Source organism: Emydura macquarii, unplaced genomic scaffold (assembly GCF_026122565.2).
Source record: "Emydura macquarii macquarii isolate MOO-44397 ecotype Brisbane River unplaced genomic scaffold, CSIRO-AGI_Emac_v2 contig_2422, whole genome shotgun sequence".
Lineage (NCBI taxonomy): Eukaryota > Metazoa > Chordata > Testudines > Chelidae > Emydura > Emydura macquarii.
Genome location: NW_027132559.1, coordinates 16143235 through 16169576, shown reverse-complemented (window position 1 = coordinate 16169576; position 26342 = coordinate 16143235). Strand labels below are relative to the sequence as shown.

General features: G+C 39.5%; 1 protein-coding gene across 5 annotated transcripts in view; it reads left to right on the top strand.

The window, feature by feature from the left end:
• CREB5 (cAMP responsive element binding protein 5) overlaps nucleotides 1–26342 on the top strand; it is a 305374-nt gene that overhangs the window by 13747 nt on the left and 265285 nt on the right. Inside the window, exon 2 of one of the 5 annotated variants that reach the window (XM_067562003.1) lies at nucleotides 23241–23300. The exons of the other annotated variants lie outside the window; for them this stretch is intronic. The gene's annotated coding sequence lies outside the window, so the exon portion shown is untranslated. The remainder of the gene's footprint in view (nucleotides 1–23240; nucleotides 23301–26342) is intronic. 5 annotated transcript variants of the gene reach the window in all.

Here is a 26342-nt window from a genome sequence, read left to right as displayed (position 1 = left end):
GAATACGTTTCAAACTTTCTTATTCACACTTCCTAATCATAATCCTCTCAGTTTCCTTGTCAGCACCTTTTTTGGTCTTTCTCTGGACACCTTTATCTAATATCTCTGGAGGTTAACCTTTGACATGCTCTATTACTTGCTTCTTGCTGCTTTTAATAAGGTGAAAAGAGGTCAATTTCAATAAAGGGGCAGGCATTATTAAGAGACTTCTGCAGAAGCTCTTGGTGACTTGTCCATCTTGGGCAACACTGGGTGCAATATATTTCAGAAACGCCTATAGTTCAAAAAAGGAAATTCCCATTCAGATGAAAGATTTTCTCTTTCCTTGGAAAAGTGTTCACTACTTTCACTAGAGAGCTTCAGGACACTGTTTCTCTTTAGGAGGCATAGACCATTCCTGCTCCCACTGGACACTATGGGAGTTTTGTCATTGACTGACTTCAATAGGAGCAGGATTGGGCCTGTTATTTCTTAATTGTTACAATTAAATGGATCATACAACATGTACTTCATAATCAGTGTTGGCTTTTGTTGCTGTGGCTTCCTTTCCTCAGCTATATGAATTTAAAAAAAAACAAAAAAACTTCGAAATATGCTGAATTCTTCTAGATGTTTCAAAAATGAAAAACATAAATGGACTGGAAATATTCATGTAATTTTTTTTTCACTTGATTAATGATGCTTAATTTTTCTTGGTCTGTGATCCTGAAGTACAAAGATTATGAAATCACACACCATGTCAAATAAGTAACTATTCTACTGTATAAGGAAAATATTTGATCTTGTTGGCATGGATAATGTTTGAAATTTAAAAGGAGGGGGTATATGTTTCTCTCAAAACCAAAATATTTAATAAAAGGGAAGGAACTGTCCCAGGAGGCTTAGCGGAACACACAGAGATCTCTAAATTGATATTTTAAAAACTGCCTACAGGATTTAGCCGCACACCTTCCATTAAAAATTAATGAAACGTCCCATATTGCTTTGAAAGATCTTAACCCTGGATTTTATTAGAGGAGACTGTTGATTTGCATACTCCTATCAGTTATTTATTGTATCTTGTGCCTGACTTTTTAATATTTGTACACTTAGAGTCTGTAAAATGCAGATATTTGAAAGGCACACCTGCATAAAAAACGTCAACAGCCCAGCAACAGAGATACAAAATGACTGACTGAAACTTAATTACAATTTGTAAAAAATTTCCCCATTATCCCTAGAAAACAAAGTTGGATTGAAGATGTTGAAACAACTTCCATTTCCTTCCCATATTCTTCAGCCAATGATTGATCTCATGCAGCCAACTACTATTGTACTCCTTTCTTAGAAGGAAACATAAGTCAGTGTTACCTGACAGAGGCTTAAGCACCACATCAGTTCTACACAAACTAGTGCATGAAGCTAGTTTAAATCTTTTTGTAGCATTAGATACTAGTAATCTTAAGAGTAGAAGGAGAAAGTGGTACTCTGTTAGAAAAGTTCATGTTTGGAGTAAAAACAAAATGGAGTGGTAAATAATTAAGAGGACAGGTAATTGATACAGAACAATCTGGATTGCTTGGAAAATGGGGCACAAGTAAACAATATGCATTTTAATATAGTAAATGTATACATCTGGGAACAAAGAGAAGAGCCATGAGAATGATTAAAGGGTTAGAAGGCATGCCTGGTAGGCTGAAGAGCCCATTATCACTATCAGAGAAAGGTATAACACAATACAATGGCTGGAAGTTGAGGCAAGACAAATTCAGACTGGAAATCAGGCATACATTTTTTACAGTGAGGGTTATTAACCACTGGGACAGTTTACCAAGGGTCGTAGTGGATTCTCCATCACTAACAATTTTAAGATCAAGACTGGATGTTTTTCTAAGAGAGATGACCTACGAATTATTTTGGGGAAGTTCGATGGCCTATGCTAGACAGGAAGTCAGACTAGATGATCACAATGGTTCCTTCTGGTCTTGGAGTCTATGGAAATCAAGAAATAAATGAATAAACAGGAACAACTATTCAATATTTTAACACAGAAATAAAAAATGGTTTGTTTATGACAAATGTAAAATATATAGAGATGGAACCACAATTTCCCCAGTATGTCATAAAGCTGCTGTATGTTGTGTTTCTTTCTCATGTCAGCAACTTTCCGAATGAGTAAGAACGAACATGTAGGTTTATCTTGGCATATTCCTTTTTTGCCCAGTTTATTATTCACTTTTTCAGGTGGGCAGGCAAGTATATTTTTGTTGCATCATTCAGTTCTGTTCAACCATTTCGTAGCTGGGTTTTCAATAGCTCTGTTAATAACTTACCAAGGAGACATGTCTGCAGCTTTCATTTTTAATTTCTTAGTCTGCCCTGCGATTTAATTTTTAGAAAACAGTTCTTACTTGGGTTGCAGGATTGGTCTCTAAAGCAGAATCCTTGGGGTCTAGGCCCAGCAGGTCCAAAGGGCCCAGAATGTAGCTGTGAAACAAAAGTGTAGATCAACCCTCGCTGGCATCTTGGGGGTGAGGAAGAGGAGGATTTAAAAAAATAGGGGCCAGTTTGTCCATGCCGTTCAAGTTTTGACTAACACTTTCGGTGAGGAATCAAGGAATCTATCTGGTTTAGCGGGGGAGTATTGGGGTGGGCTGGAGAAAGATTAGAGAGTCCAAGGATTTAGTGGGGAGCAAGGCTGAATGTTTGAAAAGGAATAGGGGAAGATTAGTCTCTTTGTAGATGTGGGGCTAAATTGAGTGGAAGAATCTGTCCAGAAGCCTAAAGACTTTTATTAGTGGATTGGTGGGGCTACGAAGCTATGGTGGATCCAGACCCTGTTTAAATTTAATCTACCCCTGCTAAAACCAGTGACCTTAAAGAACCCTAAATTAGTCGAATGACCTTGATATTAGGATTTGTGCATGTTAAATGGTCAAACTCTGACCTTAAATAAGGTGCTACCAAAATATATAAGGGGTAATTTCCTCCCTTAACACAACAAATAAATGTAACTCCTTTTAATAGAGAGGTAGTGGAGAGTATTTGACTTACAATATTTCAAAAAAACTTTAGGAAACCTTTTTTTCTTTTTTCCCCCTAAGCAAAACATCAACAGCTTCTGGTACCATTCCATGTAGTAACTCCCATTTATGTACAGGGGAATTCCATGTACTGAACAATTGCAGGAAAGGCTCGTAAAGCCAATAGTTCAGGAATGACCTGCACCTAGGAAAAATCACTCTCTTCCCCCACTTCTGCTTTCTTGTTGGGTCTTATTTTAGAAGATCAAATATGAGCAGTGCTCATCTTTGTTAGTTGTAGTAGGGAATTATTATATTCATGCCATGAAGAGAGTTTGCACACATTTCATAATTTGCAGCAGACTAGACCGAAACTCTGGCACTGTGGGCAAACTATGGTTTAAAAACAAACGCCTACTTATATTACTTCTCTCAGCCAAGTTCTAGGGTGGCACCCAGCCTTGCATCAAACCCAAAATCTGTAGTCTGAAAAGAATTTAATGTGAACAACTAAACCTTTTATTAACACTGGAAGATTGTGAAGCTATAAATACAGAGAAAGTGAGAACTTGGGCCACTATTTAAAGGCCAGAGAATTTTAGGAGAGTTTCAAAAATAGCATGGGTAAAGCCACTTTGGAGTTGGGGTTGGGAAGAAAGATGAATTTCCTGGGTTGTTAATTTTTGTGTCCTCTTGTTCAGTGGAATGCAGTTTTTGAAAATATATATGTATGCTTTAAGGTGCTTATGTGAAATGCAAATGTAGGTGGGGGGAAAAAATCTACAAGCCTGGAGCAGCCACACTTTCACTTGTGTTGTTCACATCCTTTTTAGCAATCTGTGCTAGAAACAAGGTGTTTCAAAAGCAGTTACAGAGCTCCAAGTTCCATCATATTGCATTTAGTAGAAACAAAGCACTGTAAATTGACTGCAAACTGGAAAATGGCAAACTAGTTTTGCCTAGCTTTGAACTCACGCAAACACTGAGGGGTCAAACTTTAGAAATGCACATTGAACCTGTGCTCTGTTTACAGTGAGCAGAACATAGTTTTGAGGGCAACAGCCTTGTGCCAGGAAAGCTTGCAGTCCCTAGCTCTCTCTACCATTCCACTGCTCCTGACTAAGAAGGGTGAAGGCTAGAGAAGAGTAAGTGCATCCCTCCCTCCCCATTTCCCTGTGGGAGAGGAAGAAGAGCCAGCACTCACACCCTCCTCTTCATAAAGCATCCCTCTAAGAGGCCTTGAGGTTACCTCTCTCATCTTTTGTTTTCTGGACCGCTTGGTGGCCAAACCCTACATCTCTGTTACTTTGTTCTATTTTAACCCTTGGTTACCAGGAAAAGCTGTTGTCTCTTCAATCAAAACAGAATATCCTCTGGATTGGTGGCCTTCCTCTACTTTCACATTAGCAGTAAGAGCTGGAAACCACTGTGTCTTGCTGCAACTCTCTGAGGCGAGATGTGCCTGGAGCACTGAGAAAAGGGTAACTGTGCCCTGGTTTACACTGTCCTGGTGATTTGGTGGCAGTTGACAGGAGTTATGCAAGCTATGCAGAGTAGTTTGCATAACTCCCGTTGACTGTTGTGCTTCCCTTCTGTGTCTTCACTGCACTGCGCCAACGGGAACCGGGTTTCCGTCAGCACAGAGCTACACCACTTGAGGGGGGTGGTTTACCAGTGTCGACTTCTGGATCAATTGAGCGGGTTTTCACTGACCACTCAATCGATCCAGATAGGTTGATCTGACAGCGGCGACTTTGCCTGTGTCCAGGAACTTCCCAGAGGCTAGCCTAAGCAGTGCTTCCTCTAAGCTAGTAGTCCCCAAACTTTTGGGGTCACCCCCTACTTCCTCCCAGGAGCCACAGTTGGGAGCCAGGGCTGGGAGTGGAGCCAAAGCCATGGTCGGGGGCTGGGAGCCGATGCCCAAGCTGCATCTGGGACTGAAGCTACAGCTGCTGAGCATGGGGCCACTAATGGAGCTGGGGCCAGGAATGGGGCTGCAAACGGGGCCGTGGCTGGGAGCAGGGTCCGGGACCCAGACTGTGGCTGGGAGCCGAGGCTGGGGCAGCAGCTGGGGGGGTGGGGGCTGGAGCATAGATGGTGGCAGAGCAGGGCTGGGTGGTGCTTCCTCCCTGCCCCTGGGGGGGCTGGTCCACGCCCCGCCTTGCCTCCCTGATGATTCCTCCTGTGCCCACCTAGGTGAGCTTGTCCCACAGTTTGGGGACCTCTGCTCTAAGCACAGTGTACTATGAAATGTTTCTGTCCTAGAGAGCAGAAAGAGCCAGGTAAGTGAGAGGTAGAGTATTTGTAGGTTTCTCAGTAATGGAGGGGTGGATAGGTGATGGGGAAGGAGTATGTGTGCAGATGCCTGCTCCTAAGGGACTTATTCCTGGATTAAAGGTGGGAAGTGGGCTTTATCTCCCTCTTTCAGGTGGGGCCTGCCAGGAAGGGAGTTTGTGCCATTCGATGATAATGGAGGCATGGAGTTGCTCCATTAGCCACCTTCCCCTCCACCCCTCAGGAGACCACTGACAAAAGTATCAGGGGAAGTATTGGGGATGAGGGAGAGGGTAGGAGATGTTTCAGGAACAACAACATCGTCAGCTCCTCCCAACTCATTAGGATGAAGTTCGGCCATCCATGTTAATATTCCTTGCACTTCCTCCATGGTGAGCACTGAAACAATTTGAGTCTTTCATTCCAAAGTGCAAGTGTCATGTTGGTTAAAGTGAACCTCTACTCCAGTGAAGCAGTTCTGTGTTCAAAAAAACCCTCTCATTTATTCACTGGAAAGAGTAAACAACAGTTTACATAATAAGATTTAATTGTGCATACTAATAAAAAAAAATCTATTTTTAAAAAATGTTGTTGTTTATCTGGTTTCCTAGTGGGTTTTTCTTTATGGGGGATGGGTGTCATGGGTTAGGTAATTCTCTTTCTTGTGCTAGATGAATTAAAAATCATGTAGTAAATTGATTTGGTATTAAACCAGATCGGTGCCAGCACAATTGTAGAAACTGCAGCAATCACTAAGATATTTTTAATTTCTGCATTTCCAAAGCCTTGGAAAAAATACTCGTGCGAAAACCAAATCGGGGTGGGTAATGAAGGTTAAAATTATTTATACAAATCACATGAGTCGGAAAAATTATCTTTATTCAGCAGCAACTTTCTGCCCATCAAATTAAAGCAACAATGAACACATTGGTGTTGGAATGTGAAATCAGTAACTTTCTAGTAAGTATTCTACCTTACATTTATTTGATATCAGTTTGCTTCAGTCCAGTAATTTTCTTCCCCACTCATGTTCTGGCTTAAAATAAAATAAATGTGCATGTTCTTGTAATCTGATATGTTATATCCAGCAAAAATCAATATTTGTTGTCCAGGCTTCTTAAGACTGATTGCAATCTCTATGTGTGTGTCCTTGCTTCAGTTCTGTTTCCTGGTATCTCTTAAACGTACTCATGATCCCTGCCTCACCTACACACAAATTGCATTTTCATTCAGCCACTTTTACAGGTTAGTTTAGAAAGCACTGGAAGCCTGGTGGAATTTGCCCTCAAAGGGGCCTGTTTATCACCCCAGTCTTCTCATAGGCTACTCGCTTTGGGGGTTTGAAAAATTGTAGCACTTTCATGCAAACTATTATTTTTCGTGGCTAATGCAAGCATAAAACTGGCAGTACTTCACAGCAAGCTGGTTTATTTCTTTCAGTTATTTCTTAGTGAACATAAAGGCCCTGCCTATGTAGTACAAAGTCATTCACTTAAATTTAATCTATTAAGTGGATTGTAAATGATGACAATAAAGCAGGTTATTTTTTTTCATGTTATCCAGATGTGACACATTTTGCGCACACATTCACCAGCAGAGGCTGCTGCCACCATATGCTTCACTAAATAAGTGGGCGTTCATGGCAGTGAAATTCATATACAGGAAGAAGCTGGAGGTGGGAACGAACCAGGGTCTCTAGTTTACCGGGCAAGAGCTTAGCTAGATAAGCTAAAGCAACAGCTTTTTAGCATCCTGTGACAAAGAACTTTTTAAATCTGGACAATGCCTGACTGAGACTAAAATAAACATAACTTCAACTACAGTCTTTTTGTATCAGAGATTAATTTTATCAGTTTCATTTTTCTACACAAATAACTTTTCTAAAAATCAACCAATAAAATATAACTTCCAGTTCAATTTAGGAAACTCTAGGCATTTCCTCCCACATAAAATTTAGTTACAATTCATGATTAGTCTGTAAACTTTTGCTGTAGAATTTAGTTCAAAGAAAGATTAAAGTATCCGTTTCTTGCCTGCATACATTATGGCTGTGATCCTGCAAAAGCTACTCACAGTGCATAAAGTCTGAGTTATGTCTCAAGTGTGTATGTCTCTTCAAAGCCAATGGGGCTACTCATATTGAGTAAAGTTAAGCACACAGAACCATAGAAATATAGATGTGGAAGGAACCTCAGGAGGTCATCTAGTCCAGGCCCCTGAACTGAGGAAGGACCAAGTAAATCTATACCATCCTGACAGGTGTTTGTCTAACCTGTTCTTAAATCTCCCTGACCGGGATTCCACAAACTCCCTTGGAAGCCTTCGCCAGTGCTGTACTGTCCTTTATAGATAAAAGTTTTTCCTAATATCTAACCTAAATCTCCTTTGCTACAGATTAAGCCATTTCCTTCTAGTCCTGCCTTCAGTGGACATGGAGAACAATTGATCACTATCCTCTTTACAACAGCCCTTAACGTATTTGAAGACTGACATCTGGTTGTCTCCTGCCCCCCGCCCCCCCTGCTTTCAGTCTTCTTTTAAGACTACACATGCCCAGTTTTTTTAAAAAAAACCTTTTCTCATAGGTCAGGTTTTCTAAACCTTTTATCATTTTTATTGCTCTCTTCTGAACTCTCTTCAGTTTGTCCACAACTTTTTTAAAGTGTGGTGCCCAAACTGGACAGAATACTTCAGCTGAGGTCTCATCAGTGCTACATAGAGGGGGCCAGTTAGCTCCTGTGTCTTAAATACGCCGCTCCTGTTAATACACCCTGGAATGATATTAGCCCTTTTTGCAATTACATCACTTTGTTGACTCCTTTTCTATTTGTGATCCAATATAACCCTCAGATCCTTTTCAACTGAACTTCTGCTTAGCCAGTTATTCCCCATTTTGTAGTTGCACATTTGCTTTTTTTTTTTTTTTTTCCTTTCCTAAGTGCAGTACTTGGCATGTGTCTTTAGTGAATTTTATCTTGTTGATTTCAGACCAATTCTCCAACTTGTCAAGGTCATTTTGAATTCCACTCTTGTCTTTCAGATTGCTTGCAACCCCGCACAGCTTGGTGTCATCTGCAGTTATATAAGCATGCTCTCCACTCCACTACCCACATCATTAATAAAAATATAAAATAATACTAGACCCAGGACAGACCCCTGTGGGTTCCCACTAAATATGTCCCCCCTAGTTTGACAGCAAATCATTGATAACCATTCTCAAAGAGTAGTCTTTCATCCAAGTTGTGCACCCACCTTCTAGCAACTTCGTGTAGACAAAATTTCCCTAGTTTTGTTTGATAATGTCATTTGGGATTGAGTTAAATACTTACTAAAATCAAGATAGATCATGTCTATAGTTTGCCTCTCTTCACTACACCAGTATCCCTATCAAAAAAGGAAATTAGGTTGGTCTGCCATGTGCTTTTGATAAATCCATGCTGACTATTCCTTATAACCTTATTATGCTTACGAGTGCTTACAAACTGATAGTTTAATAATTTGCTCCAGTGTCTTTCCAGGTATCAAAGTTAGGCTGACTGGTTTATAATTCTCTGATTCCTCTTTGTTTCCCTTTCTAAAGATAGAAAGGACACTTCTCCAGTCCTACCGTAACCTCATCCATCCTCCTTAGATCATCCATCCATCCATCCTCCTTAGATCATTGCTAACCATTTTGAGATTGCTTCAGCTATTCCTTAAGTACCTTAGGGTGAATTTCATCAAGCCCTGCCAACTTGAATATGTTTAACTGATCTAAATATTCTTTAACCTGTTATTTTCCTATTTAAGCTTGCATTCCTTCCCTCTTGTTGTTAGTATTGTGTTGAGTATCTGGTAATGATTTACCTTTTTAATGAAGACTAAAGCAAAATAGGCATTAAACACCGCAGCCTTCTCAATGTCATCCATTATTAGCTCTCCTTCCCTGCTAAATAGAGGACCTATGCTGTCATTTGTCTTTTTTCTTGTTCCTAATGTATTTATAGAACCTAATTTTCTTATTGCCTTTTATGTCCTTTGCTAGATGCAACTCATTTTGTTCTTTGCCTTTCTGATTTTGTCCGTACATGCCCATGCTATTCTTTTGCACTCCTTCTTAGCAATTCATCCATATTTTCACTTCTTGTAGAGTTCCTTTTTGATTTTTCATTTAAAGAACTCCAGATGGAGCAATATGGACCTCTTACTATTCTTCCTATCTTTCCTTCACCTTGGGATAGTTTGCTGTCACTCCTTTAATTGTCTCTCTGAGAAACTTCCAGCTCTCCTGAACTCCTTTTTTCCCCTTAGACTTTCTTCCAGTAGGCCCTTACCTATCAGTTGTCTGAGTTTTTGCTAAGGTCTGCTTCTATTTAAGTCCATTGTCCTTATTCTGCTCCTCTCACTCCTTTTTTACCTTGGAATCATGAAATCTGTCATTTCCTGATCACTTTCACCCAAATTGTCTTCCACCTTCAGATTTGCAACCAACTGCTTCCTGTTAGTCAGAATCAAGTCTAAAATGGCTGTCTTCCCTAGGTACGTCTTTCACTTTCTAAAACAAAAAGTTGTCCCAATACATTCCAAGAACTTATTGTACATTATGTGTTTTGCCATATTACTTTTCCAAAAGATGTCTGGGTAGTTAATGTCTCTCATTACTATCACGTTTGCTTTTGGATATTTCTGTTGTTTGTTCTAGAAATACCTCATCCACCATCTCCTTCTGATTTGGTCGTCTGTAATAGACTCCCATCCTGACACCCTGGTTTGTTCTACTTTTATCTTTGCCCTTTCAACTCACCTCCTTCTGGACCTCAGAACAAGTGCATATATAAAGCAACACCTCTTCCCTTTTTTTTCCACTGCCTGTCTTTATTGACCCAGCTATACCTCTCTATACTAATATTCCGATCATGAGATTTCCCACCAAGTCTCTGTGATGCCAATTAAATAATAATTTAGCATTGGAACAAACACTTCAAGTTCTTCCTGTTTATTTCCTATATTTCTTGCATTTGTATATAGGCATCTAAGATAGACCACAGTAGGAGACTGTTCAATATCTTGTTTTTTCCTGTGACCTATTATAATTTTCCATGGCCCCAACATTTAGACCTTTTTAAGGTCACCTACTTGTGTAAGTCTTTGCAGGATCAAGGTTTTAGACTATTAAATTATTTTGTTCTATGTGTTCATCCTAGACGCACACAAATCAACAAACACTGAATTCCCTGAAATGTTTTATAACTAAAATATTAGCAGATATTTTTCCCTTTAAGGAACAGTGTGTGGTAGATGGCAGTGACTGTTCTCCAGGATAAGAATGTGTGAGCTCTAGTCTTCCCAGGAGTACATAGAGTTTAATCAGTTAGACTTAGATCTTGGGCTTGTTCTCTCAGCAAGACAGTAAATCACGTTAAGAAGATGCGCCACAAATTCCGCTGACTATCAATGCAAAGCTTTAAGTGTAACAGCATTGATTTATTTAAGTGTGTTTTTTGTGCCCTCTGAGAGCTTACCATCTGCTTAAGTTGTTTACTGTATGTAAAAAGTCAGCATTTTACTGATGAATTATCGAAAAACGATAGATTTACTTATTCTTTGTGACACCTGTTTAGGAATAATTTGTTAATTACTACTTGGGGGTTGATTCTTGTTTCCTTTCAATTTAATGGATTTAGTTAATATCATTTAGTGAATAGTTACTGTAATGCAACAGTAATATCTCTTGATTACCTGTTACAGTTGCTCCAGTCCTGCTTGTGGTATTCAGCTCTTGTGGGGGGGAGGCCACATCCTTAACTGGTATAAATTAGCATTGGTCCATTTAAATCAATGGTGCTACAATGATTTACACCAGTTGAGGATCTGGCTCAAAGATTATATAGCATGAGATTTGGTAGCATAATGGCCCAATCCTGCAAGCACTCATGTGGAACTCACACAGAGTACAAAGCTTGCTTTGTATAAGGAACACTTGCAGTGATCGGCTCATGCGTTCAGTATTAGCAATTGGCATAGCATATCAGCCTAAATCCTGAAACTTGGACCCATGTACACTTGTTTTGTCTAGCTGCTAGAGTGTTAACAGCTGAGCTAAATAGATATTGATGTAACAAATTTTCAGTGTGCTAATTAGTCTAATATTTTTAAGTCCTACAACCCCCCATTTTATTACTGTACATTTGATGCACAGCAAAAGAGTTCGAACTGTTTGAGAATACACTAAAATAATGAGCATGTGTGTTTTATTACTGTTTAGTAGTATTCGCATGTGTTGCGATGGTGGATGTAAAGAACTAAGGACCCAATAATCTTTACTCTTGTGGGTAGTCCGTATTCATGTGACTAGTCTCAAGAAGACATTGAGTCTTCTAGTTCAGTGGTATTACACATGCACAACTTTCACTGAATTCAACTGGAGTCGAATGCTCAGCAGCTCTGAAAATCAAACCTAATGAAGATCACATGCAGGACGAGGCCCAAATACTGCAGTAACCAAAACTCTCTACTTAAAGTAGAATTACATGAAATTGTAAATACTATAGAGCAGTTTTATTACAATATATTTAATTATCGTAGTTATTTTTCTTTACACAGGTTGTCTGAATGAAAGCAGACACTTTCTACTTTTTTGTATAGCAACAAAACAGACATATTCCATAGCAATACCTCCTAATGCATGGTGGGGCCTTTTAGCGCAATGCATTTGAGAGAATATGTATTCAAATAATGTATAACAAAAGATAGATTTGTCTTTGGTAGTTAATTATTCCACAGTCATAAGTATAAATAGAAAGTAATCGTGTTGTGGTGGGTGGGGAAAGTAACAACAACATGCATCTGCTTAGCTTCCTAGTGATTGGGAAATTTTTGTGAAGGGAGCATGCGTGGTTCCTGAGATGGCACAGAAAAGAACACCTCGTGTTACTCAAGCTTGCACCATTAGACAAGGAGTAGCACTGGGAAGCTCAAGAATAATTCCTCTTCAGTTCTATTATGGAAGGGGAAGTGGCCACAACAGAGGACCATGAGGGTGTGGATGTGTTTGGATTTAAAGTGTTTTTGATGGGAGACGGGGAGTGAGGGTGGGTAGAGACTGTTAATGTCGAGGGGCCCAGTTCATCATTGCTTTGCATCTTGTCAATCACTTATGCCAGTGCAAAATGGGAGTTAAGTCAGCTTCTGTACTGATGTGAGGCCCCAACTCAGCAAGCACTTCATTTGGACTACTCACATGCTTACAGTTAGGCAAGTAATTAATGTCAATAATGTCAATGGAACTACTTGTGTACTTAAACTTAGGCATGTGACTAAATGCTTACTGAATCGGGGCACTAATGACCACACCAGGACAAGGCAATAGTGAATGGGGACCAGGATCCATGGAGCTCCAATAAGGTTATGGAGAAACCAAATCAGACAGCTAACCATACAACAGAATTACAATAGCAATGGTACTTAAAGTAGAGCCGGTTAAGGGCCTGGTCCTGCAAACCCTTACGCATATGTTAGTACTTGGAAGGCCAGTCACATTAGTAGGGCCCAATCTTGCAATCCCATAACTCTTCAAAATCTTTTTGATTATGTGGTGTAAACAGAGGACTTTGTGGCTCACAAATTTTTGTTCTAATCTGTTCTGATACTGATGCCATATGTAGCTTTAAGCAAATCGCTTATTCTCGTGTGATCCATCTGTTAAATGGGGACAATATCTGCATACTTTCTGGCGGCGATTTGAGTGTTAATATATCTGAAGTGCTTTGGCATAAGTAATAATGTGGCAATAATAATAATTATTAGGCCTTATTTCATCTTCAGATCCCTGAAAATCTGGTAACTTTCCAAATTTGCATTTCTCCTACATTTGGAAAATATGCTGGAGAAATGTGCAAAACACCCACTGCAGAATCGTAGCCAACATTATCACAGTTAGTCAGATTTTGCTAGCCAGGAGAATTTCTTCCATGTTGAACTGGGTTCTGCAATGGCATTCAACATTTGGAGCTCCTTGGTCCCTTTTTTGAACTTCATTTAATATAACTGCCTTGCCATAGAAGAGAAAGCGATTGGCTGAAAACAAATAATAATTTCACTTTTTTTTTTTAAAGTTGTGATGTTAATATTCTTTTTAAGAGACTATCTTATTCCTATTTTCTTAATTTTAAATCCATTTAAATAAATAAAGACCTGCAATACAAAAGCCTTCTGTGCTATTGCCAGGGCTTTTACGGCACTGATCGCATTGATTTCAAAGGCCATTTGTTTTAAATAAATTTTATTTTTAATGAAGGCTGTGGTTGTCCATTTTGTACACAGAGGGTTTAAAATCACATTGTTTATATACCTTAAAGATGAATGTCAATTGCATCAAGAAAATGCAAATATTCCCCTGTGCTGGAGGGGTATATTTCCGAGAGAAACCAGGCCAGGAGTGCTTTCAAAATTCTAAATCTGTTTTATGTGGTGCACAAGATACTGCCGTCATCACTCAGATGCAGGAAAAGCCAATGCTGGGCTTAAGGGGGACAAATTAGACTTGACAATGGATGAAAAGACAAATAAACAATGAAATAACCATTTTTATTTGAGATTTCTCTTTAACATTCACCTTCATTTATCAGAGTTCTGCAAAACATCTGCATCAAACCTCAAACTCCGTTTAAGGTTCAAGGTTCAAATCCATGCAAGCTCCAATTCTATGCAACCTTCTCTCCTTGTCCCAAAGCTGGTCTCTTTCTTGCCTCAATAAGTCCCAGGACAACTTTCCCTATATTTTTATCTTCAATCTCTTCAGTGGGCTCGTAGGGTGTTAAGTGAGGGTAGAGAGGGTATATTGCCTTTGGCAGATGAAGTTTGGGCTCACACTCCAAGATAGTCTGCCTGAGTGGATTCTCCTCTCACCCCTGACAATTGGACTAAACAGTTCAGTTTGCAAACTCCTCTTACAAAACAAACCTTGCAGCATTTGCGCAGCTCTAAAATTTCTGTTGCCCATCCCCATTTGTAAAATCCGTAAGGACAAACATCTAAACAACTTTGAATGAGCCTCATGCTAAGCAATCTGTTCTTGTCCTTCCTTTCTTCTTAATACCACCCAATGTTTAATTTTAAGCTGCCTTGCAACTAGTCACATACTTACGGTATTTGGGATGGATTTGCCAGGGTCTTGTGGCAGCTAAAGGATCCTGGTTATTGAAGCTTTGGAATCACAGACTGAGTGTTAGAAACTAGTTGCCAGCTCCCCAACACAGTTCATGATTGTAGTTTTATCATTAAATCCTATAAAGTAACTTTTTTTTTTCTTAAACAAATAATCAGTGGGAAACAAAGGGATATAAATACTGTTGGACTCATAGGCAAGGAGGACTTGACGTTTGGGAAGGAAGGAAGAATAGATTTTTTCCTTGTTTTGTGGGGATTTTTTTTTTTTTTTTTTTTTTTGGTCTGCCTTCACACCCGTGAGCATGTCTGTCTCCTTTGCATCATCCTACTCCACGCAAGGCCCTGCAATATAGCCGCCATCCACTTGAGTGAGATTTGCACATACTGCCCTTCAAAGCCCTTTCTTACGTGGCCAAACAGGTCAACTGTGAGAGCATTCAGGGCACTCCTTTCTCCTCAGGCTGTACGGAATGTCTCTTCCTACTAATGCTATCCAGTGCTGGAGGTGAGATGCTCCCAAATGCATGGAAGTGTGGAGATTATTGGTACTAGGCAGTATGCTGTCCCCAAAATGTGATCTAGTCAAAATAAAATACAACTTACTTCGGAGAGGCTATCAAAATGTCAATGAAGCTTTTAATCCCTCCTTTTTTATTAACAACAATACCGCTTTGCATTTTTTTAGCACTTTTCATTTGTAGATCTAAAAGCCTTTTGCAAACTGGGGGGTCATTATTATCCCTGTTGTGAAGTTGGGAGAACTGAAGCGCTGAGAGTTTAAACTATAGGAAAAAATGAGAAAGCCAGGAGTAGAACATGGGTCTCATGACATTGGTTATGCCCTACCACCTTCACGAAATCATGATGGATTCCGAGGCTTTCCTTAGAATCTCTGATTAAAGAATGTGCTACGTTGTCTTTAATAATAGCTCTCCTGGTCCAGTGAAGCACTTACATTTGTGCAGAACTTGAAGCACACATAAAGTTCTATTGCACGTGCACATCCTTAAGTTTCTTGCTGGATTGGGTTCATAGGATCAAGATGGTGCCAGAGGTCAGCATATCTCTTACAATGAAGAGGATAGAAAGAGGTAGACTAATGGCTCTTTGTTTCCCATTCCTCCTCTTCTTCCCCCCCACCAAAAACACCCCCCACCCCCATACACAAACAAAAACCCACTCACTTCATGTTGGCAGATGATAAAGGCCCTTCCATCTCTATGCTCCCAGTGATCACTTGTTTTTATTTCCTATAAGGCAGGTCTTGTTTATCCAATGCACTTCAGGGAAATAGGATTCTAAGATTTATCCATCAGCTTCCATTGTTGCCTTGAAGGTAAATAAACTTTTATAACAACCAGAATTTATAGAAGAAGGGCTCAAGAAGCTGTGAGAAACCTGCCAGTCTGTAATGTAGTTGTTTCTGTGGTTTCATTTCTGTTGCTTTCAAATGTTCTCACATGAGCTCAATTTAGAATTACATATTTCAAAGTTTGCTTAGCCCATGTTCCTTTAAGGCTGCCTACAGGGCCCTCTTCCCTTTTTGCTTTTTCTCTTTTGTTTTCGAAACGCTCTTTATTATTTGGAAAATGTCAAAGGGATTTGCACGCACCAAAATGAATAGCCTAGCAATATACAAGTCATGCTGCAGAAAGAATTGTCATTAAATGGTCCATAGTGTGTGCAAGTCTTCAGACCTGTGCATCTCAGGAAGTGTTTGTAGCTGACCTTGCAGTAACTTACCAATCAGCAGTGGTAACTGAACAATGGACCTTCACTTCTGAAAGCATGAACATTTACTGCTTGAGCTGCAGGGCTACATCCTCTAGTTGGTAGCTCTAGCAGATTTATTCCTGTAACCCTACCAGTTCTCCTAAAGTGTGAGTTATATGTGCCCTGAGCGTAAACAGTAGGTCTGGTTGAAATATTTCACATGAAAACCTAGTCCATGTCAGCCCCAGTGCATGTAGTCCTTAAAAACCCTGCTCTTCCCGATGAGAGCCATCTCCCTCCCCCAAGCCTTTCTGTTCAGAGAGCATCATCACCAGACCTGTGTCTTCTGCCACACCTAAGCTCCTTGTTGGTTCTCTTCCATTCCTCTGCTGGGACAGCCACCCCAGTCCTTCCAACTGAAGTGCAAATTCCCAGCAGGAATCCCCCAGTCTCTCTGTGGGGAGATCATTCTCACAAGCGGAGCATCCCTCACTCCCCTGGTCCCTCTCACTGTTCTCCCTAGGTCCTTCTATCTGGAGTGGAGATGTCAGAAGGTAAGTCCCTCTGCTGTTCCCCAGCCTTCAACTCTCTCAGGCCCTGGGCTTTGGCTTTGAGCCAGCAGGAACTTTCCTCTGCTGCTCTTCTGCCTCCTCTGGCCCTGGCTCAGGGACGACTACGGGCTGCTCTCCTTGCCTTCAGCCTTCTCCCAGGAAATACTTTCTGGCTCTGGCAGCACTGAAAGTCCTGCTAGTCTCTTTCTCTCAGGTAACCCTGACTCACCAAGTTTCTCTTCCCTTTAGGGCTCAGGTACCTCCTTTTAAGCCCAGTTGGAGTGCACTGATGAGATACAAGTGCACTGGGCCTGTGCCCTCTTAAAGGAGGAAATAGGATGGAGGAGAAGAAAGAAAAACCAGAAAATAAAAAACTTGAAAACGTTTTCAAGAAAAACTTTTTCTTGAAAAATCAAATGAAAATTAATTTATTTTCAAAACTTGAAAGATTAAAATGATTTCAAAATTTTTCCTTTAAATTTTTTTGACCAATTCTAATAGCCCAGCCCCTGGGTCTCCCACAAGATCAAGCTCTTAATACAGTACATGACCTATTGTGCCATATTTAAAAAGTGTGGCCTCAAATATTAGCTCTTTTCCTCCTTAGTCTGTCTTTATAAAGAAAAGCAGCCTTTAACTAAAAAATGTTGATAGAGACTCATGGATTCACCATATTTAGTTTTTATTTAAATATTTTAAGAGACTATAATAAGTTTAGGCCTTAAACATATTTGTATTAAATTCATTTTAAACAAATAAAGTTTTTATTTTTAAAAAGAAACTATAATAAAATAAAAAAGCCAATTTAAATACAAAAATTTTTTGACTGTAATAACTTCTGCAGGTGCAAAGGGAATATTTTCTTCATTTAAGTTTATTCAACTAGTGCTGTTCAATAACTAGTTTATTCAAAGTTGAGAAACTGATCAGGAGTTGGAAAAGCTGGAGACCTTGTTTTCCTCTTCCAATTCCTGAATAAAAACGTGTGAAAGGATGAGTTTTACTAGTTCTAAAATCCTGAAGAACATTGTTTCTGGTCACCATCAGTTCAATTCTCTAACTGCAGGTAATACTTCCTTTGTTCAGTAAATACATTTTAAATGTAAAACATGTTTTGATAAACGTTTCTTGTATATCCAGTACACTTAAGATAGTTTGATTTAACTAATTTTAAAAAATGTTTTACGCATTTTAATTGAATTCCAATTTTCATTCAAATAGAGCTTGACTCAAATCACAAATAAAATTAATCATCCAGTAAATAAGAAACGCATCATTCACCATTTTCCAACATAATACAAATTATTAATCTGAATAAATGTATGTTAAAATATATAATTGCTGAAATAAATGTGTATAGATAGTGTATCCTCCTGGTTAGCAGAAAGAAGTACCAAATTTGGTACTTCCAAGTCTATATTTAGTTGCAAATCAACATGTTTTAATGGTAAGCAAGGAGAATTAACTTTTCAGTTATTTGCCTAGAGAAAAGTACAACTGCAAAACAAGATCTAAAATGATTATTTCAATGAAGATTTCCTGCTTGGTGATTTAAATCATGATTAAAATTGGTGATTTAAATCACCTTGATCTAAACCAATCCATCCTGTTATATTCGCCTGTGGAATAGCATGTGTCATGGATCACAGCAGAGAGAGCTGTGCCTGCAAGCTGTTGTTCTAAAATCCTCTTGCCTTTTTGGCAGGTTTTCTATGGAATAGTATGTTACCTTTAACTTTAGAGAATGCCATGCATCACATTTTCTAACCTTTCTACAAGGAAAGGGAAATATCCTTTTGTGTGGTCCTCATCAGTGCCTAATGTGACAACTAAGCTTCACTTCCTCAAAAACAAGCAACCAACCAACTCCCCCTCCCCCCAAATCCCCAACAAAAAAGGTGTGGAAGATGCAAATATTTATGGCACAATATTCAGAGGAGCCATGTGTCTAAAAGCTTCCTGTTATTAGACTGTCAAAGATGTTTGCCTTTGACATCACTGTTTATCAACTGAGTGAAAGCATGTTCAGATAGTGTAAAATTATCTTTTGATTTCTAATGAAAAAAAAGCATATATCCATGGCTCTATGCCCTCTGACAGCAACTGAGATTATACACATTTAAAAAAAAATACAGAAAGCTTGTCCAATCCAGGCAGCCCAATCCTACCAGGATGGTTTTACAGCTAGACATTGAATTAGGCTCAGGAGATACAGGTTCAATTCCTGGTTTTGCCACTGACTTCTTGTATGACCTTAAGATGAAATTCTCAAAGGAACCTAATGAATTGATGTACCCAAATCTCACTGAAGTGTAATGTAATTTGTGGCACCTAACTGCCTTAATTTCTTTGTGCTTCAGATCCCTGCCTTTAAAATGGGGACAGTAACACAACCTGACTTTCTAGGGGGCTGTAGAGAAGGAGGGAGATATGTGCAGAATTATGTATGGAATATTATATATTCCTCATTTTAACTCTGTGATATTTATTCTGGATGACTGAATTAAACCAAAGGAGGCTGTTGAGGGGGAGCAAGCAGAAAACAAACCTTATCTCTGTCATTGTCTTCTCTAGTAAGAATACCAAGGGCCTTCAAGAGAACGGTTGGTGAGCAAGTCTTTGGGAAATATCTACCTACAGGTGTCATCGTCGTGTGTTGTCTCGTCGTTCCCCCCCCAAAAGCCAGAGCCTAAAATCAAAAGAACACAGCTGTTAAAAACCCCTGCCCAGAGAGCAAAAGTGTGTATGGAAGCTGAGTGGGCAACAACTGCTTGGTGAGAGGCACTGGAGGGTAAGAGGTGAGAGAGAATAAGAAATTGCACGAGGACAGTATGTTTCTCCCTGCCCAGAGATGGAGGTAGCTGGGCTATGGAATGAAGAGAAGTGTGAGTCTCTGGGGTACCTAAACTTGCCTGTGCTTTTAGGGAAATGATCAGTTTCAGGCAAGACCCAGGTGTGCAGACCTTTGTGGCTTTAGCCCTTTTCTCTGTTTGCTGTGTATCTTTGGGTGAATGGATAATACGTCTGTCTGGAACAAGCTGTTTTGAGTCAGTTTAATCCGCCACTGGTCACAGGCTCCCAGAGAGAAGTTTCTTGCAGATACCAATTACAGTTAGGCCTGTTGTCGTGTGAACATGGTTGGAAATGGGGGGCTGCAACTGCAGGGTCTAAATTCAGAGTGATAGAGCCGGGAGGTTCCATCTAAGGAGAGGTGAAGGCAGCAAAACTTATCACCTGATGGGTTCACTGTTCAGGGAATACAAGGGGCTACAAGGCATTGCTTGCCCTGTAACCATGACAGGATGGTGGGAAACATGGGGTGTCTGTAGCATGGTGATGCAGTCTACAGAGAGGTGCACGGTGGAGTTCCACTCTGACATAAGTGCAGGTGAAGGCTTTTCACCGAGAGAGAGTGCCCACACAGACTGGGGAGACATCACGTGTGCAGCTCTCCCCTGTGCTATCACAGAAGTGTTCTGAAAATCAATCGATCAATGTTTGTGAGGCACTCAGACACTGTGGTGATGGGAGGCATATAATTAGGTAGAGAGAATCAAGCCAACCATACAGACAAGTCCCCTCATTATTCCTCAGAGATTCTTATTCCCCTCCCTCAACCTCTGCACGCTCCTACATGGCATGGAGTGTTTAACAAATGTCACCTGAGAAACATAGCTCGTATTTATGTCATACTGGTACTTTCTTTGTTTCCAGTTAATAAGCTTCAAATGATGTCTACTAAGGACCTGATTCAAGAATCATAAAGACAGACCCTTAATTTTCTATTGCAACACAATTTCAGGTTCATAAGCCTTTGAGAAAAGCCTCTACCATTTTTCCTCTCAATGCCTCCTTTGTGTTTCAGAAAAACTCAGGTAGGCATTTTGACTGAGTAGAATAATAAATTAATAAATAACATGGGTTTTTCTTCAATGGTCTTGTCTTTCTTCTTTCCTAGTAGACATAGGGCCCAGTCCAGCAAGGTGTTGAGGATTCTAAAATCTCTGACTTTTCTCAGAGTTTGGGGTGCTCATTAACCCTTAGGAGACACTCAGTGCCTAAAATGATCAAGCTTTTTTCTCCATGTAACAGAAGCCTCTGCTGCACATGTACTAAAGGAGAGGTTAACTAAGCTTGATAGAAACTGCTACAGATGCAAAATGTTTTTGCATTATAAACCCCGGTTATAGATATCATGACTTCAGGAAACATTCAACTTCATCTCTTCTTGGTCTCTGACTCAAGATGAAGTAAAGACTCTGTAAAGAGGTCTGATCTGTTTGGAGTGAGGTGGTCAATACTTTCTGAAAATGAGGTCCCTTTTTAATGTATTTCAGTTTGGGCTCTTAAAAAGTGAAGCACTCAAAATCACTAGTCACTCTTCATAATCTTGGCCAAGAATTTTTTCTGAAAGGATTGCAGTTCTAATGGCTGATGTTTGAAAGCGATGTGTTTACATCAGTATAAGTTACAAATCTGGTTTTTTGGAAAGGTTTGAAATTTCACCGCTTTACGCTTGCAGCATGTAAAAGTTAGTTTTTTGCAGATTGTGAATGTGCAGTCTACGGAGGATTTCCACCAATTTGTTTTGTTTCATTGTGATGAACTGCTTTCTTAATGGAGGCAATATTCTTTTAGCCACAATGGCTGCTGTTAAAAATCCATTTGATAGTGTAGCAGTCTTTTCTGAAAGTGATTTTTTTTTTAATGTGTTGCTTTTGTTACTCTCATAGTAATGGCTTGATCATTGCCAGAAATTTGTGGCTACTCACTAGCTGGGAAGTTGTTTCATTGTGATGAACTGCTTTCTTAATGGGTGGGGAGAAGCAATCTGCTTATTCATTTTCTGCAGCCACAATGGCTGCTGTTAAAAATCCATTTGATAGTGTAGCAGTCTTTTCTGAGAAGGAATTCTCTGTATTTTCAGGTTGTTACATAGTTCAAACAGATCCTTTCCCACCCTACTTGATCCTCTTTTAGAGTCTAGTCCTGGCCCTCTGTACTCAATGATTTACAACTGATTTTCATTGGAAGCAGTTTACATTAGTTATGTAGGAGGCTGTTAGGATGATTTTAAAACTAATGCTTTATTTGAATGGGAACAGTTGGAATGGATAATTACTCTGCTCTGCATTTCTATACATGCGTGCATGAACCTAAAAGTGAATGACGCTCACTTGACAGAGGCTGCTAAGCTGTTGTTAGTAATGTTAAATGTAATGTGCATCAATGACTTCCATTAGTTTTATATGTCTAGTACATCTATATGAAAAGGCTAGATCTGCCCTTGATTACCAGGGTTGGAGTGAGAATTTTTAGTTTTTAATCTAATGCTTTGTGGTGCTGAGTATAGCCTGATGGATTGTCCGTGCTCTCAGAAGACATTCAGCACCTCAAGGAATTGGACCCTGTGCCAATCTCATTAAACTTACACATTAGCGTTGCCCACCCTTCCCATTGGAAAATCGTGCGTCAGACCCCCAAAAATCATGAGATTGGCTTAAAAATGATGAGGATTTTTTTTTAAATAGAATGTGGGTTCTCTTTATTTCCCTCCGGTTTCTGAGCCTTTAAGGTGCTCTCAGGTGACACATCTGGCTGACAGCGGGAACCCCAGCACCTGGGGCTGGCTGACAGCAGGAGCCCTAGCCGCCAGGGCTAACAGTGATTTCTAAGTAAAATTATTAAACCTGACTGATGATCTTGGGATAGAACTCTCAAATGTCAAATCCTTTGAGAGTTCTATCGCAAGATCCTGAGTCAGGCTTAATTTTATTTAGAATTGAATCTCTCTCTCAATTAATTCGTGAGAGCTGGCATGTCTGGTATGTCTTACCACAATTAGACACCTGCGGCTGGCCTGTGCCAGTTGACTCAGGTTCATGGGCTCTGGCTTAAGGGGTTGTTTAATTGTGGTGTGGAGCCTGGGCTCTGGGACCCTGAAAGGTGAGAGGGTCCTAGAGCTTGGCCTGCAGCCTGAGCTGGCACATCTCCACCGCAATTAAACAGCCCCTTAGCCCAAGTCAGCTGGCACAAGCCAGCTGCGGGTGTCTAACTGCAGTGTCGATATACCTTAAGAGTCTGATTCAAAGCTTATTGAAGTTAATGGGAACCTTGCAGTTGCCTTTAGTGGGCTTTAGATCAGGCCTTGTTATATCTTTGTTCCTTTTAAATGGTGTGGGTTTCTCTAAGTTCTTCAAAAAATTATAAAACTATGTTCCTTTTGGCCCACTTAAATGAATGATTAAAGGCTGGTGGGTAGATTAGTATGGCCCCCTTTTCCTACACAAAAAAAGCATTCATTTGCCTCTTAAGTTTTCAGTTATAAAGGAAAAAATGGTATAGGTTGATCTGTGTTTGACGATGTTGAGGTATATTACATTCACAATGCTGTATGTCACTGTCTCATTGCAGAATTTTAATTTAGGACTCTTTCATAATAAACCAGAAGGAGAATTTTGGCTGGCAAAGTTTTCAAAGTTCACATTAAAGCCCTTAAACTGCTGCTGGCATGAAAGTCAGCTAAACAGTCTTGTGTTGTTGTTTCCCCCAGGATGTCTTTCATGCTTTTTTCTCTTCCCGTTGGAAATGCAAGTATTTATTTGCGTGCAAGGTAGGTGAATTCTTTTATCCATTTGAGTATCATAAACCAAACAATTAGTATACTGCAATCTCAGTACACTTTTAAAAAAAACAACGCTTCCAAAGTCTTTAGTCAATATTATTATTGGAGGGAAAACTCTTAAGTAACTGTATGCAAACAACAACAATAGGCAAAGTTGTTTGGTGTTTAGTAATAAAGGTTGTTCTGGAAAACAAAAAAAGTGACTTGTAGCACAGAGTGCCACATGCAGCGAACTCAAGGATAGAAATATGAGATCAGTCTTTAAAGGGATGGATAACACACTATCTGCCAACACTGGAAAATCCCAAAAGATTAGTCTATTTGCCAGATGTTATTGGGAGTTCATCATTGACACCCTCTGCTTCATAGTCTTCATCTCTCCCCGCAGTTGTCTTTCCTGCCCTTTGCAAATTTTCTGTCTTCAGTGTGCAACACTTAAGTTCCTCCTTGAAGTTGATTTTTTTTTTGGCTTCATAGTAATAGGCAAGTTGTCCCCTTGACTTATGAAGATGATCTGAAGCCTTTCTTGTTTTTCTTTAATACACCCACTGTAACTCTCTTGGCATTAGCATATCTATGAAAAAGCCACTACTGTGAAGTATAGCAGCTTCTTCAGTTCTGGAAGTCTTGCTGTAGTTGTGAAAGGGCTTGTGGGAGATATGGGACCAAACTTCACACAACCCCATTAACTTCAGTGAGGTTTGGTGCTCAAGGTATAAACTGGGATGGATTTGTCCCATAGGGTATAAATCTGCTGGGTCTTTTTATGAATAATCTCAGAACCTAAAACCCCTTTTTTCAGCAATCTATTTTTGTGCTGCCATTAGGTGCAATCATCTTGATAGTACCTCAAGCATTGCTCCTTAGTGGGTGATATTGTGCTGAATTAATCAAAGCAATATTGAGTACAGGGAAGTCTCAGATAAATGACAACAGACCAAAAAAAATAATTGAACAGATAGAATGATTTCAACTAATAGAATTTTTAACTTTGTTGTGTGTGGGCTTGTGCCTCAAGTAATTATGTCCCAAACACAGCAAGGTTAAGGCTTGCTCAGAGAAAAGAAAAAATGTTTAATTTTGTTCTTAAGATGCTTGGTTGTATAGTATAAATTTTTAAAATATGTAGAACAATGTGAGAGTCAGAGGATGGCTGGCTGACTGCATACTGATGAGTTGAGTATGAGATTCTGACTTTGTCTCACTACCCACAGAGATTCAAAAAACCACTCTGCCTTGGGGGGGAGGGGTGTGTGTGTGTGTGTGTGTGTGTGTGTGTGTGTGTGTGTGTGTGTGTGTGTGTGTGTGTGTGTGTGTGTGTGTGAAATGATTACAGAAGTATTGCTTCCAGAATCAGAGCAATATCTCTCTCCTTATAAAGATTCAGTTTGAGTTTTAGAACACTTTTGTGCTGAGGCAACTATCATGAACAGTTTATCAGTGCTCCTACTACTCCTTCCTTACCCTTTAACCTCTAATTTTTCTATGTCCTTTGTGGACTATTTTAGTTAATAACTCAATGGTTATTTCTATATAATAATATATCCTTCTGTATATATCTAAAATAACAGGTTACTGCTTATTGTGTGTCCTTGCTTGAAATTCATATTGGTGGTTGGACAATTAAAATACCCATGCTTCTTATAGGCCCTGAGCTCCCGTATCTGGTTTACATAGATGCCATGTTTCATCATGGTTCTAAAATATCCAGAAACTCTGTGAGCAAAAGCACGTAGTGGTAGGAGAAATCAAAAGTCTAGATAAATATCCTGAACTTATGTTTAAAGCTAGACATTTTAAAATCAGAAGGTCCAGATAACTTGCATTCAAGAGTTTTAAAAGAGCTGGATGGGGAGCTCATTTGGACCATTAATGTTGATTTTCAATAGGTCTCGAAGGACCGAGAAAGCTCCAGAAGACTGGAAGAAAGCTAATGTTGTGCCAATTTTTAAAACGGGTAAATGGGATGACGCAGGTAATTATAGGGTTGTCAACCTGACATCAGTTCCAGGCAAGATAATGGAATGGCTGATATGGTACTCAATTAATAAAGGAAAAAAGGAGGGTCATGTAGTTAATGAAAATCAATATAGATTTATGGAAAATAGATTCTGTCAAACTAACTTAATATCTCTCTTTGAGGAAATTACAAATTTGCTTGATAAAGTTGAAGTAATTGAGGTAGTTCTCTGTAAGGTGGCTGACTGGTTACCACACGACATTTTGATTAAAAAACAAAAACAAAAAACTAGAATGAAATAAGATTCACATAGAACATATTAAATGGATTAAAAACTGGCTAACTGATAGGTCTCAAAATGTAACTGTAAATGGGAAATTGTCATTAAGTGGGTCTATTTCCAGTGGTGTCCTACAGGGATTGGTGCTTGGCACTACATTATTTAACATCTTTATCAATGACCTGGAAGAAATAATAAAATCATCACTAATAATGTTTACAGGTATCACAAAAATTGGGGGAGTGGTAATTAATGAAGAGGACAGGTCACTGATTCAGAGCAATCTAGATTGCTTAGTAAACTGGATGCAAGCAAACAATATACATGTTTTAGTCAATTTTAATTGACTAAATGTAAATGTATACATCTGGAAACAAATAATGTGGGCCATTCTTACAGAATGAGGGACTCTATTCTGGGAAGCAGTCACACCAAAAAGGATTTGGAGGTATTGGTGGATAATCAGCTGAACATGAGCTCCCATGATGCTGTACCAAAAGAACGAGTGTGATCCTGGGATGCATACAAGGGGGAATCTTGAAGAGGAGTAGTGAGGTTATTTTACCTCTGTATTTGGCACTGATGTGACTGCTGCTGGAATGCTGTGTCCAGTTCTGGTGCCCGCAATTCAAGAAGGATGTTGATAAATGGGAGAGGATTTAGAAAAGAGCCACAAGAGTGATTAAAGGTTTAGAAAACATGCCTGATAGTGATAGGCTCAAGGAGCTCAATCATATAGCTTAATAAAGAGAAGGTTAAGGGGTGACGTGATCGGTCTATAAGTATCTAC